Raw genomic sequence first — 14,567 nt, 5'->3', positions numbered from 1 at the left:
ATGAATTCACTGGTCAGTTTCCACAGTTCTTGAGTTGCCTGGAATAGGTAGAGCATGCGTGGTAGGGTAACCATCTTTACCACCGCTAGTCTCCCCATCCAAGAGACCCGGAGGTTCCTCCATCTGTGGAAGTCCTGTTTTATTCCCTTGACTAGGGGCGGGTAATTTGCTGCGTACCACCCCAAGAGGGTTGAAGTAATATGAATTCCCAAGTACCTGATCCCGCCTCGGTGTAAGTGATTTCAACCCTGCACTTCACCTAAGTCAATGCCTAGCGTGACATGCACAATTGAAACCCTTAATTATTTATTTATGCATATAAGTTCTTTTATTTCTGAATGATATACCCTTATATCATGCCCCTCTCTTTGAATCCCCCTGGTCACACTGAACCAGGAAGCAGGCTGGTTTGCAAAGCTAAATATTTACATTAGGTATTTTGCAATATAGCTATCACACTATTTTAATGGTTATACAATGATCACCAACGGGGTGATGTCACACTAACAATCTCTTTAATCTCAAGGTGTAATGATGGGGAAAATAATGCAGCATAGAAATAATACTTTTGTGTGGGTTCAATCAAATGCAATGTGATTACTCTTTCCCCCTGCACACTACTCAATCCCCCCAATATGAAATATAAAGAGATGGAAGGGGAGAAAACAGGTTTCAGGAATACAGAATTCAACAAAACAGTATCAATCCCAATTTCCCCAGCAAACACAGAGAGAGAAACATGAATGATTGCAAACTTGTCAAAATGGTTTTAAATGTGGCTTTGAATGGAATGGTAAAAACACTGAAAATGGATTTAATTCACTAAAATGGGTTCAATACTATTGGGAGCCGCTTTGTATGATATCAGACCAACACTAGCAATGATTATTGAGTAACTAGCAGGTTGAACACTTAATTCTGAGGTCGGATGCAATGAACAGCTATTTCAAAAGTGATAGAATTGAGCCAAACAAAAAATTTGCGGCAAGCTTTTCCGCGCGCGGTAAGCGCGATTGCGGAATAACTATAGTTGTGAAGGTTTTTGTGGAGGTCGTTTCTTTCAGAAAGAGTCAAATTTGCAAAATAAAGATGCGCTTTTTAAAATGACAAACAAGGTTTCCTTACACTATGGGTAGACTATGAAGGTGCAAACAACACGACAGCACAGGCACCAGCCCAGGATATCTCTGGTTGGTTTGGCCTGCCGAGACGCTCGCCTTTGTTCAGAAAATATATTAGCACAAAGATGATTTTAACACTACAAGTACCAAAGGACTATAGGGATGAGAGAAAGAGTTCAGGCAAAACAAGAGAATTTCTAGCAATACAGTTCTGGATATAAGAGAATGGGTTGGGATAGGATGACCTATGGGCAATACATATGCTAGTGACAATCCTGTGCTATGGATACTCACTAACAATGTTTGGAATGGACACGTCAGGGATCTGGTCAGGGATACTTTCTGGACAGGAATTCAGCTAGCACACCGGACTGGATTCAAGGCGCTCTGGTTCTGCAATCAGCAAGGCACTCTGGACACCGCTCTGTGGGACTGGCCTGGATCTGACGGGTTCTGGTTCACAGCTATCTGGTCACAGCTCTGCTCTATTGGGTTGGATCTTTAGATTCTGGCAAGAATTCTTACCAAGAAAGCAGCACAGCACAGCCAGGCTGTTCCTTTTGTTCCCCTTAGAGGTCTGGGGTAAAATCTGTTTTTTGGATTTTAAAGGCTAAGCTGAGAAGGGTTCAGCTTTGGAAATGGGCCTTTCTGCTTTCAAAGTTCTGGAGTCTGGAGTCTGGAATATGGAATATGGATTTCTCTTGCAAAGTCCTCCGCCAGCAAGCGGATGGTGGGTGAATGTGTGTCTCTGAGCTCCTAAACTGTCTCTATTTATGTATTTCCTAAAGGGGTGGGTATGCTGAATTATACTAGGCACACCCCTAGGTATTCTATTGGTTAGGGTCTTTCCTCTCCCTTGATTTCAGAAGAAAGCAGAGTGTCATCATGATGATGTGTTTTATGATCCAGGGAAGACCTCCCCTTTGTTTCTGCACATGACATCTATTTTTCATATAAGACATATTTACAATTTTACAAACTTGATAGCTATAGCATATTGATATCACAGATTTGATGGAGCAAGTATTCATCCAAGCCCCGTCGCGGTGAGAGCTTGGGTCTAGATTTGGCAATTTTTTGCACTTTTGGTCTGGTACCCAATGTCGGATTTATCCCCAATTTTACACACATGTGCGCATGACATCAGGGAACAATCATATGGAGTTCCATGTTGCTGGCATCAATACAATTGCTACAAAATCACCAATTCTGCAGTCATATCCCTGAACATAGCACATAGTTCGGAGTACTTTTAAAACATGACCAAAATGTTCATATTAACAATATTGTAATTTTACAATTTTTACAAATTTGCACAGTCCTTTGTCAGTCCTTTTCAAAAATATACTTTTCTGTGCTTTAACAAAAAACAAAACTGTCTATTCCCGCCCCCAAAGTTCCTGCTGGCTCAGAGCAATCCCCGCCTCTTTCCTCTGGCAGGGGCTTCTGTTGACACTGGCATCTGCATATCTTTTCAATCCAGGAAGTCCTTTGTCTCTCCCAGGAGCAGCAGCCCAAACCCCCTCCCCTCTTCATTAACACCTGAATGTGAGTTCCTGGGCCAGAGAGCAGAAGGGAGTTGCCTTTTGTTGGGGCCAGCTGTGGAATTTGCTTTGTAGTTCTTTGGCTTGCATCAGATTTACTTTGAAGTCAATTCTTACATTTTTCTTAGTTGAAAAATAAACTTACATTTTCAAAACAGGCAAACAGATTTCTAATTCCAGTCTTTTTAAAACATAGAGATTAAATAGTTGCAACCCATATTGCTTTTGATAGCAAGTCACTTAATTCCAACCATTTGATTTTACCTGCACAAGTTTAAGCTTCCAATGTAATTAAATGACAACTGTCACACAGGCGACCGGTGGTACTGCGCCCATATTCTGACAGACTTTTACAGACAAGCACACTTTTTAATGAGGATATTCTTATGAAGGGTTCTGCTTTTCCTGACATTGTGTGCTTATGTGGATTCCTTAAATAAGGTGACGGGTAACACCCAGCAAGGATGTTGGATATTTGCTGATGTTTTGAACCATTATTTTGTAATTTTAACAACCAAATAAAAAGGGATTTCAGAGCACTTCTGGGTTTCCTTGCAACAAAGCACTGCCTTTCATGTAGTTTCTATTTTCACTCTGTGGGCAGCCCAATGACAGGTTTCAGCAGTGTGGTCTCCTGTTCCACCACTGACACAGGCAAAGTGGATTGGCAGCCAACTTTCTGGTTTCACAGCGTAATTTTCATAGGTTTAGCGCGCATAGGGTTTTTATCAGCCATTTTGCGGGTTCTGGTGCCACCAGCACACAGTGATGTCGCAGGGTAGAGCCTAGTGGGTCAGTACATCCCACATCGGCTCCACACAAACCGAGTTGCTGCTCTCAGGACATCATGATCCCCGGGCCCCAGTGTGATGTTAAACAGGTCCGATTTACCAATATTAATCTGCAGGCCCGACACCTCTCCAAATGTATCCAGTCAGACTCTACTGGCCCTGTTGGATTCTAGGGGTTTGGTTATTGCAAACAACATGTCGTCGGCAAACGCTGCAACCTTGTGTTGTCGTCCCAGAATGGTATCCCCTGTATCTGGTCTGCCTCTCTTATTGCCCTACAGGAGGGGTTCTAAATCAATTGCATACATCAATGGTGACAAGGGTCACCCATGCTTCGTCCATCTGCTCAGTCTGAATGGGCGTGACATAGAGCCGTTTACCGCAATTCATGTTGATGGTGTCCGATAATTTGCCTGCACCATGCTAAGGAAGTCCCCGTCTAGGCCCGTTTTCCCCATGACTCAGAACAGCAACAACCACTCCACGCGGTCAAATGCCTTTTCGGCGTCAAGTGAAAGAAGTACCGCAGGAGTGTTTGTTTTCTGAGTTTTTTTCCAATAGATGGGCTACCCTCCTAATGTTGTCTGCTGTCTGCCTACCTTTTATAAATCCCGCCTGATGCTGCTGGATCAGGTCCGGGAGAAGCCCCTCCAGCTTATTCGCCAGAATCTTTGTATAGATTTCTGCATCCACGTTGATTAAAGCAATGGGCCTATGGGAGGTGCATTTCATTGGATCTTTTTTGGGTTTAAGACTTAGGGTCATCTTGGCTTCCTCCATAGAGGGAGCTATACTTCCTGTGGTCTTAAAAGTATTGAAGAGGTGGGTTAGGTGCGGTACTAGAAATTTGCGAAGGTTTTATAGAATGTGGCTTTGTAGCCGTCTGGGCCTGGTGCCTTGTTTGGCAGAAGAGCCCCAATGACTCCCCTTACCTCGTCTTCTTTGATTTCCCGGCCTAGGTGGTCCTGGGTTTCCCTACTTATTCTGTGCAGCTCTAAGTTCTCAAGAAAATACTCTTGTCTATGCGGATGGGGGTTCTGTGATGTGTAAAGTGCCTCATAGAATGTCGCCAGGCATTCCTGGATTTCCCCCGTAAGGATGGTGCGCTCTCTGGCCTCCATTTTCAGTGCGAGATCACGTTTTTGGTTCCCTCTCCCCTCAGCAGGTGCGCCAGTAGGGCGCCCGCTTTATTTGCCTTGGTGTAGAACTTTTGTCGGGCAAACAGTAATGCCCCTTCCGGCCTCTTAGTTCGGAGGACCTCCAATTGGACTATCACGCGCCTATATTCTCTCATGGCAGCCCTGGTGGAGGCCTCTCCCGCTTTTTTCCTTGCCGTCTCTATCCCCCCTTCCAGTTGTGCTTCCAGTGCCTTTAACTGTTTCTCTCTATAGGTTTTTGCTGCTATTAACTCCCCCCTCAGTGTGGCCTTAAAAGCGTTGCATCCAGTGGCCTCCATTGTGCCCCCCCTCTTGTTGGTCTTGAAGAAATCCCTTATTTTTCCCTCCATTTCCTCCCTAATCACTGGATCCCTTAAGAGAGTCCACGGATATTTCCACCCCAGACACCCTGTCCGTTATGCCCTAGCCCCATCTGCATGGATACTACTTAATGATCGGCTATTCCGATGGGGCCCATTTGTACTTTCCGCATCTGTCCCAGGAGGATGGTTGAGACCCACATATATCAATTCTCGACTGCGTCCCATGTATGCTCGAGAGAAATGTTTAGCCCTCCTCATCTCCCTTTAGTTCCAACCACACATCCCTCAGGCCCACCCCTCGCATCCAATCTCTTAGTTCTACCGATGCTACCAACCCCCCCCTCTTTCTATCCCCCCCTGATCGGTCCCATGTCCTATCCCAGGCTATGATAAGATCACCCATTAAAATTATCTGGCCTCTGACGTAGTCTTCCAGCACCTTCAGGAATCACCTCAAGAACTGTTCTTGGCCCATGTATGGAGCGTATCTAACTGGTATAGTGTATGGGAGATCCTGGTGTGTCCCTCTGACCAGTATGTACCTGCCCCCTTTATCTCGATGGTCCTCCATCACTCTGAAGTCCACTGTGCTCTTGAGGGCCAGTGCGACATCCCTGGTCTTGGTCATCCCTGAGGCATAAAAAATCTGGTTGAATCCTTTTAGTTTCTGCTGTCCCAGATCCCTATGCAGAAGGTGTGTTTTTTGTAGCCCTAGGATGTCAGGGCATTCCTTCCTTGTGAATTTCTTAAGCTTTTTCTTTCTCAGTGGGGAGTTGAGTCCCCTGACATTATGGGTTAACCACTTGAATGGTTAGATCACTATTTGCTGCCTGAGTAGGCGGACATTCTAGGGTGACTCCTGCTTTTCCCCCCATCTTTTCTCTGCTGTGCATCCCATTGACCTTTTCCTCGTTGGCCCCTGTCATCCTCCCCGATAACTCTCTTGGCCTCCCTCTTGCCTGGCCCGGCCCCATCTCGATCCGGTGTGCCCCTTGACCCTACACAACACCCCCACCACCACCCCTCCCCTTTCACCTCCCCTTCCAAGGGTTCCCATGTCTCCCCCTTACCCCTCTCTCTCAACAGGCTCTCTCGCCCTTACTAACTTCAGGATGTTTGCTCCCTTACCCCCCTTTGCCCTCATTGTTCCTTTTTTGTGTCCACCACCCCTTTTATTTTTTACCTTGTCGGGGATTCCCCCTTTTGGCTCCTCCAACCTCTCCAGAGTTTGATGTCTCGCCTCCTCCTTTCCCCGGCAGGCCTTGTGGTGTAGTTTTCCTTTTCCCCTTTGAGGCTCCTGCTTTTGGACTTCTCGGCTGAGTACCTCTGCTCGTTCCCCCACCTGCACCTTGACTTGCCCCTACGGGTGGCCGCCAGTCACGGATGCTGCTCCCCGTGGGACTTCTGCCTTTGGATGTCATGTTCCCTTCCCGGTTCCTCCGGTTCGCCCCCGGCCTTCGCCTCGGGCTGTCTGCACTTCTGCTCTCTCCTCCTGGGGGCTATGCCGCAGCTATCCATTCCAGAGGGATCACGTAGGGGTGCACCAGTGCTCACCTTCGGGCTGGGGCTCTCTCCACTCTGCAGTGCTCCTCCTCCCAGGTTCTTCCTTCAGCTGGCAGTCTCTCCCCAGCCTGTGGCCAGGGTTTCCCGCCACCCTCCTTTCCTCCTTGCTGGCAGCTCGTGGTGGGGCTCTTCTTCTCTCTTCGGGGTCTCGGGGTGGGCCGTCTCCTGCCCCTGCCGTTTCTTCTTCCCTCCTGGTCCGACGTAGCCTCTGAGGGCTGGTGGAACAGCTTCAGGCTGCAGAAGGGCTCAGGCGCACCATCGACACGTCTATAAAGTGTCGTGGCCATCTTGAAGTCCCTCCAAATTGTTTATTAAAGGTGAATGGGTAGAACAGGAGCATAAAATGTGGCAAGCTAGAATGATGCAGCAGGTTACCACTCCAAATTTTGATATGTGGCAGAAACCTCAGGTCAGCTGAAGGCTATCTTTTGGTACAGCACCGAGTTAAACGCTCCCGAGGCTCTGGAAGGGCCTTTCACACCCAGGGAGCTAAGGCATGGAATGCATTGCCCATATCCCTGCGCAAGACAACAGATCTTCTTGCTTTTCGAAAACAATTGAAAACGCATCTCTTTTATAAGAGTAATCCCCTGCGGTAGTCTCTGTTCACTGTACTCTGCTCTCTCGGCGCCTGGATGCCTACGGGCTTTGGCGCGGTATAAGCACAATAATAATAATGGGCTGTTACATCAGGCCCTGACAGACTTTTATATGACACAGACCAGCAGAGATGAGCAAATTAAAATGGCTCAGCTCATAGCATATATGTACTTCCATATGATGATCATGGAACAAAGATGTCAAGTGTAGCCTCTGTGCAAAACCAGTCTGGGATTTTGGATGAAGCACAGAGAGAGTTGAAACAATTATAGGAAAATGTGTAACAGAGCCAAAATTCAGAGTTAAAATTAGAAGATAGTATTCAGCAGCTAAAAGATGAGTTTGGGACACAACAGTAAGCAAATTTAGAGCAAGAGGCTCAATTTTCTGCACTGAAAGGGGAGTATCAAAAAGATGTTGAAAACCTGAGCTCCAGTCAACAGAAATTAAGTGAGCAGGTTGTGCACAATAGAGCCTGTTTAGAAGACATTTTTACATTTCAAATGCAGATTAAATAACTGAAAGATGAAAATAGCCAGTTGATCATTAGGGATGTCAATTCCCAGGGGGAATTCGATCAGATGCGGCAAAATCTGAACACTCTGAAACAACAGAGAGAGCAACTCAGCGAAGAGAATAGCAAATTATGTGAGGAGAAAAGTGCCCTATTTCAGGAAGTGTGTCAGTTAAGAATGGACATGGAGAAAAGTGAGTTATGTTCTCAGGAACTGACCGACATGAGGATAGAAAATGAAAAATCTATGGAACACGTGAGGCAAGCAGAGTTTGACATAGAACAGGCAACACAGGCCAAAAGTGCACAAAGGTAGGAGATTAATCTCCTGCAAAAGAAGAGGTTTGAATATGTCCAGACAATACAAGCCTCACAGAAGGAAAATGAGTCACTTTGTGAGGAGAACAATGGACTGAGTGACCAAGTATTGGCACACAATAAAGTGCTAGAAGCCACTCAAGCACTGGTATCAGAGTTGAAAACTCAGACCTCTATATATCACCAAAAGATAGGGGCTGAGAGAAACAAAGTTGAGAGATTGGAAAAGTAAAATAGCCAAATACAAACAGGCTTTGAGGCACCCCGATCAGTTAGAGTATGGAAAGGCAACCTCTGATCCAAAGTGATGACATCTTTACCAGGGACCTCAAGCCAACTCACCACCTTATATGCAGGGTGCTGTTAATTTCATTCCTGCCAGTTTTCAAGAACAAGGAAACATGAGGTAGCTGGACTAAACCAGGCTTAGTTCAACTGAGCCGAAAGGCCAGTCCTTATCATATATTGATAGGCATTCATCTCGACCCAGATATAAAAATACCCTAGCATGTACTCCTGACAAGGAGGGCTCCTATGATGAAAAGATCACTGAGTTAAAAGGGCAGAAACTAAATTTACAACGGGTATTGATGGATGCGGTACGTCATTCTGGCACTGTTGCATGGAGTCAACAGAATGGAGAAAGTGGTCTTTTTTTTGCTTTGATTATTTCAGCTTGGTAGTTCCGCAACTGAAAGTGTTAGGTTAGTTTGTCTGATGTTAGTTTGTTTCTTCTCCACATTTTAGTCAAGGTTCCATTTTTTTTTTTGATACAATTTAGGTTGTGGGTAAACCATTTGGAGGATTTTTTCCTTTGCAGGGTTTTGAATGTTTATTTTGGAGCTATACTATCAATGTTGTTTATCTAGTTTTGAAGGTCGCTGAGTAGGTCACCTGGTATTCTGGTTTGAGTTTTGTTTGAAATATGTGTTTAGCAGCTTTGGTTCTTTCCATCAAGGAGTCCACTTTGTTTTTTTCCTATGATCAGCTTAACATTGGGCACCCTTTGGAGGGGGTTGCTATTTCTAGTGCATTAGTGAAAATGGCAAATTGGATTGAGAGGTGTTCCTCCCAGGGTAATCATACTGGTGCAGAGATGGTTGCAGAAGTCAGACAGAGCAGGAGCCAGGGTGTCAATGTGGTCCTTGACGGTTTTGGAGGAACAGGGGTGAACCAGTTTTGACAAGACTTTCATAGATCAGACTTGTCTAGAAAGGCAGAGAAGGAGGGAGGAGAGGTGGCCAAACATGGGCCGGAGGAATGACAGGGAGTAGAGGGAGGAGAGGGAGAGGAGGAGAGAGAGGACAGGATGTCTTCAGTTTTAGAGATGAAATGAGAAGCAAGAGCCATGCAGAGGGCCTCATGCAAGGAGGGTGCGTACATCAATAAGGGTCCTTCCTGCAGGGTGAATCATAGGATCACTTGTCAGAGAAATGGGTGACCTTACACATGTCACTGGTGTAGGGTTAATCACAAATGGCCTTGGTCTTTCTGTAACAGATAATTCTGCATAAGTCACTGGAGTGGGAAGAATCAAAGGGACTTCTACCTTACTTGGACCAATGAAATAGACAGTATGGATTAGCAAAATCAGAAAAGCAATAATAAATGCTGAGCACGCTTATATTTTGCACCAATACATGAATCCCCAACATTTACAATTCTCCATACTTCATTGAGTTTGCTCACTTTCGGAAACTGTACCACTCCCAACATTCCTCATTGTGCCTATGTACTGCTTTAAGGAAGGAAAAAACCTTTTTAATCAGGCAACCTTGTTAAATGATCAGGTAACTGCAGGATCTGTTCAACTATCGCCATAAGCAGCCTCCTAATTGCAGGGCCATGTATAGGATATTGCAGAAAAATACAGATATTAGTACTACGCCCAACAAGAGCAGGATATACTTGAAGTATGTAAACAAAAACAGCGAGACATAGTCTATGGGCATCTGCATCTGTTAGGACCATCTGAATTAACCAAAGAGAAACACAGTAAGCAATGAATCTGGAAACTGCTCATGTTTCCAGTCATCAAATTCAAACTCCAGATTTGGCATATTCAGTACATCAACACTTTCTAAAGTCCAATTCAAAGATTCCTGTCACTCAAAAATGTAGTTTTGCACTCCTGCTATAATATCTATAAAGAGTGTCCGGGGTGAACCACAGTCCAAAGGCACCCTTGCATTTGTTTAGTCAGCAACTTAAGCGTCTTTCTTCCTCGATCGAGTCTGCACGTGCTGACCTTCTGCATCTTGTCTTGCTTCCAAATCAACAGTTGGGGGTGCATCGGTCTCACCAGCATAAGGCGTTACATCACTTAAGTGGATCCAGGTGCGTCTTTCTTTGACTTCTACTGCTGAGGGAGTAATATTCTCTACAATAAAGGGACCACTAAAACAGGTCTTGTGCCACTTCCTTGTGAAGTTACACACTGGGACTGAATCTCCCACAAATAGTGTAGGTAGAGGAAGTAGTTCTTGAAGTCTGGTTGCTGAATTGTCTTCATCTGTGTCCTGAGACTGACCCCCCCTTACGCTTGAGTTGATCTGAAATGGCAGAGGAACTGGCGGTCATACATGCCAAATAAGCACGTAACTCATTCCTAACATTTCTGCAGTCTTCTGGGCATCACTTCTGTTCCTCGATGAAGCAGACAAAGCGTTCTCATTCGCCTCCATGTCACCAACTAATTGGGTGTGAGGTGATGGTCCGACCCAGGTTGATTACTTAATACATATAATGCAAGGGGCAGGCAATACAGCCATCCCTTCTTCAACGTCAATTTCAATTTTGCAATTCTCTCTTAAAGGAGACCATTGAGTCTCTCACATACCCTGTTCACTTATGGGTAAGAAGCAGAAGAAATCTGTTCAAATACTTCAATATCAAAATGGGGCCCATGGTTGGATCTCAGCACCTCACATACTCCCCATCTGGGAAAGACTTCTCGGACTAAAAACATCACTGCACACGTGGCATCAGGGTATGTACAAGGACCTGCTTCGATCATCCACCTAGAAAAGTGACACACCATCCCTATCATATACCTGTATCCACTACATACTTGCAGCATATCAGCATAGTCAATATGTAAATGCTGAAAAGGACAGTTTGGTCGGGGAATCACTCCTCTCATCATTCGCAGTGTATGCCCAGAGGTAAATATTTGACATACGATGCAATTTACTACACAACATGCAAAGTGTTATAACAGGTTCGGTACAAACCAGTCCTCCGCAATAGCTGCTGCAAGGCTTTCCCTAGTTACATGCGCAGGATAGTGCAGCTGTTCAAGCGCTTCCCTTAACAAGGCTACAGGCATCACTGGCTTTCCAATGCAGTCCTGTCGCCACAATGCTTCAGAGGGGGATAAAGAACACCCCCTCCATTTCCACAATTCTTGCTCTTCCTGTGGTGCATCGCCTTGAAACTCCATCAACTGTGTTCTTGATAAATGATTAAACCCTTCCTTTACAATCATAATTGTGACTACATTCTCCTTTACATCTGGAGTATCAAAATTTGAAATATCTGTTGAATATGCAACCCTTTTGGCTTCTTCGTCTGCGGCTTCATTCCCGCAAGAGATAAAGGTTTGCTTAGTATGTGCTGCACATTTAACTATTGCAATGGCTACTGGGAGTTGTAGTGCCTTGATAAGCCTGTCCAATAATTCTGTGTGTTGCACTGGAGTGCCGTCCACTTGGAGGTAGCCCCACCTTTTCCAACATGATAGCCCTACGTGCATGGTTGACGTCACATAGGCAGAGTCACTGTACACTGTTACTTCCTGCCCTGCATGTTTCTCGAGTGCGACAATAAGTGCCACTAGTTCTGCCGCTTGCTCTATGCCTCACCACGGCAGCACCTGAACGCCTTTCCCCATCAGTTTGATACATTTTTTAAGACCCGTCAATAAAGAGAATCTTCCCCCCTGCTAGTGCATTTTTCTTCATGCGTGGGATGTCATCATCGAATTCCTCGTAGTAAGCACAGTCATGCACTTGCTCACCCTCTGCCACAGACTCAACTACAAATGTGGCAGGGGTTCATTATTTTACACCTAAATATTTTGATCTCTAGCTTCAATATAACTACCTGTATGTAGAAGCCCTCTGAGATGTCAATGTACCCTTCGGTTTCTCCTCAACAATCAATATCACAATACTAGTAGACTTCTCTATTGTGAACACGGCTCCTGCCAGCTCTCACAACTGGATCTAAAATCCCACTGTAATATGCCAGGGGTTTGTACCCCAATCTAGTAATCTGTGTAAGCACCTCTGTCATAACTGTCCCATTCGTATGTGAAAACATTGCTATATTACACAGTGACTCTGACGTCACTAAAATACCTTGTTCCATCAGGGCTGATATAGGCTTAAAAATACCCTCATCTGCCTCTCGAGACATTGGGTACTGTCTTGCTTGAGGTAAAATTGTTCCTGGCTTCATATTAATCGTAACCTCCCCTATCCCGTTCAATAGGCCTACGACATAGGGACCTGTAGTCCATAAAGAGTTTGGTACCTTTTCCAAGTCTTCATCAAAAAATGCTGGGTGCTGCTGCACTATCACCATTCGCAATGGGTTCTCTCTTTTCTCTATTCTGATCCAATATATAATACACATCTCAAATATAACTTCATCATCTGATGGATCATCTCTAAAAATATCCTTGTCAGTGACGTCAGTCAAGCTATACCCTTCGCAATGGAAATCACTAATCTCCATGGCCTGCCCTTGTCATCTGTTCCTTTGAGCATGGCCAATTCCGCTCGCACTATTGCTGCATTTAACACTAGGGGAATAGTCTGTTTCCCCTCTTTGTCCACAGGTATCTGTGGCATGAACAAAATCTCATCAGGTATTCTCATAATCTTTCCTACTAAGCCGGGTAGCCATGTCAACAAAATGCCTACCCCATAAAGAAAGACATCTGGCTCTAATGGCATTCCCCGCAGACCCATTTGCCCTGTAAATGTCAATATAAATTCGCCCACATTCATATAATGTATCTCTGGAGTAGAATACACTATGCCTTCATTGGTAAAATAAATCATCAGATTAAGCTCTGTCATTAAATCTCCTCCTAGAATGTTAACTGGTGTCTGCCTTGAATACAATATTGGAACAGACATGTCACACTCTCCTAAAGAGACTGGTAATTCTTTAGTAAAAGGAACTCGACTCGTAGCTCCAGAGAAACTTTGCGCTTTCATGGCATTTGCCGACATTGGGTATTTTCCTTCTCGTATACATGAATGAGTAGCCCCAGTGTCCACTAAAAAATAAAAAGATTTGCCTCCTATTGTCACATCAACCCTTGGTTCCTCTTGAGGGTCTGGTGTCACTGATAGTACTGAAGACATCAAGTCACCCTGTGAGCTGTCCTATTGTGGGTACATGCATATCATTGTACCTGTAAAAAAACTTCCTCCCACCAAGGTGACACCCTGTACTCTAGATGTCAATAACTTTCCTGTGGTAGCATTCTGCTGTATCTGCATGGGTGCTTCCTGTGACTGCCCTTGTGACGGATTCAATGGTGCTTGCTGTGGCTGCAATACTTGTTGCATTTGCAGCGCTCATGCTTGATACACTGTCTGATTTTGTGCAACCTCGTCCTTGGCCTGTGAGCTATATGCTGGAGGATAAGCTGACCCCCCTTGAGAATTGCCCATTTTGTACATACCCTTGGCTTCCACATGTGCATTCAATGTGCCCTGTCATTCCGCATGTCCAACATACAAGAGGAGCTCTTCTGATAGCCCCCCTTGGTTGAATCCTCCTTGCACATTCCGATTATCATTCAGCATATTCTGAAAACCACCTTGATTATTCTGAAAACCACCCCTTCCGCTGCAGCCCATTCCTCTGCCTCACGGCATTAAACCATCCCTCCTTGATCCATTTGGCATTGATTATTCACCTGCGATGCACCCACTGTTTGTTGCATTCCCAATCCTTCTCCTCTTGTCAATACTGCCCCTTCTATGGCATATTTTGACAATTTCTTTTGAACTAACTTGGCTTCCTCAAGTTTTCTAGCATCTTCCTTCTTTCTATTTTGCTATTTTTCGCTTCCATTCCCACTAGTTTCTTGAGCTGTCTCTGTACCTGTTCTGGCTATCCTTGACACAAAATGTGGAAAAATACTGCCACTGTATTCGCCCACAGTTCCCGCATTTCAAGAGTCCACCGTTCATGAATACTTTGAATGTAAGCAAGCGGATCTTCGTCATCTTTCATCTTACGTGACATAATTGCACCCATATCTGATGTATCAGGATACTTTACCCCAAGCGCCCTCCAGACGTCTGCTCTAGAATTATTAAATGGTGCTCCATCGTGCCCTACATTCTGTGCTGTGACACTTGAGTATCCTGCTCTCCTCCAAATTTCATCAGCCCTTTCCCCAAGAATGGCTACTAGGAGAACCTTAATTTCCCCTATTGCTAATGTACTTCCCCCTGTCATTTTCTCTAGCTCTTAAATCCATTTTCCCACACCCGCCGTTAAACTGGGAAGTTTGCATTTTAAATTATCCTTATCCATTTGTGGCCAGGGAATAAACTGCAGTCTGGCCCCTCCTTTCTTCAATAAAGGGAACTGCTTGAACCCAAATTC

This window comes from Ambystoma mexicanum, chromosome 8 (assembly GCF_040938575.1).
Source record: "Ambystoma mexicanum isolate Mex_15411 chromosome 8, UKY_AmexF1_1, whole genome shotgun sequence".
Taxonomy (NCBI): domain Eukaryota; kingdom Metazoa; phylum Chordata; class Amphibia; order Caudata; family Ambystomatidae; genus Ambystoma; species Ambystoma mexicanum.
Note: the sequence above shows the minus strand (reverse complement) of the source record.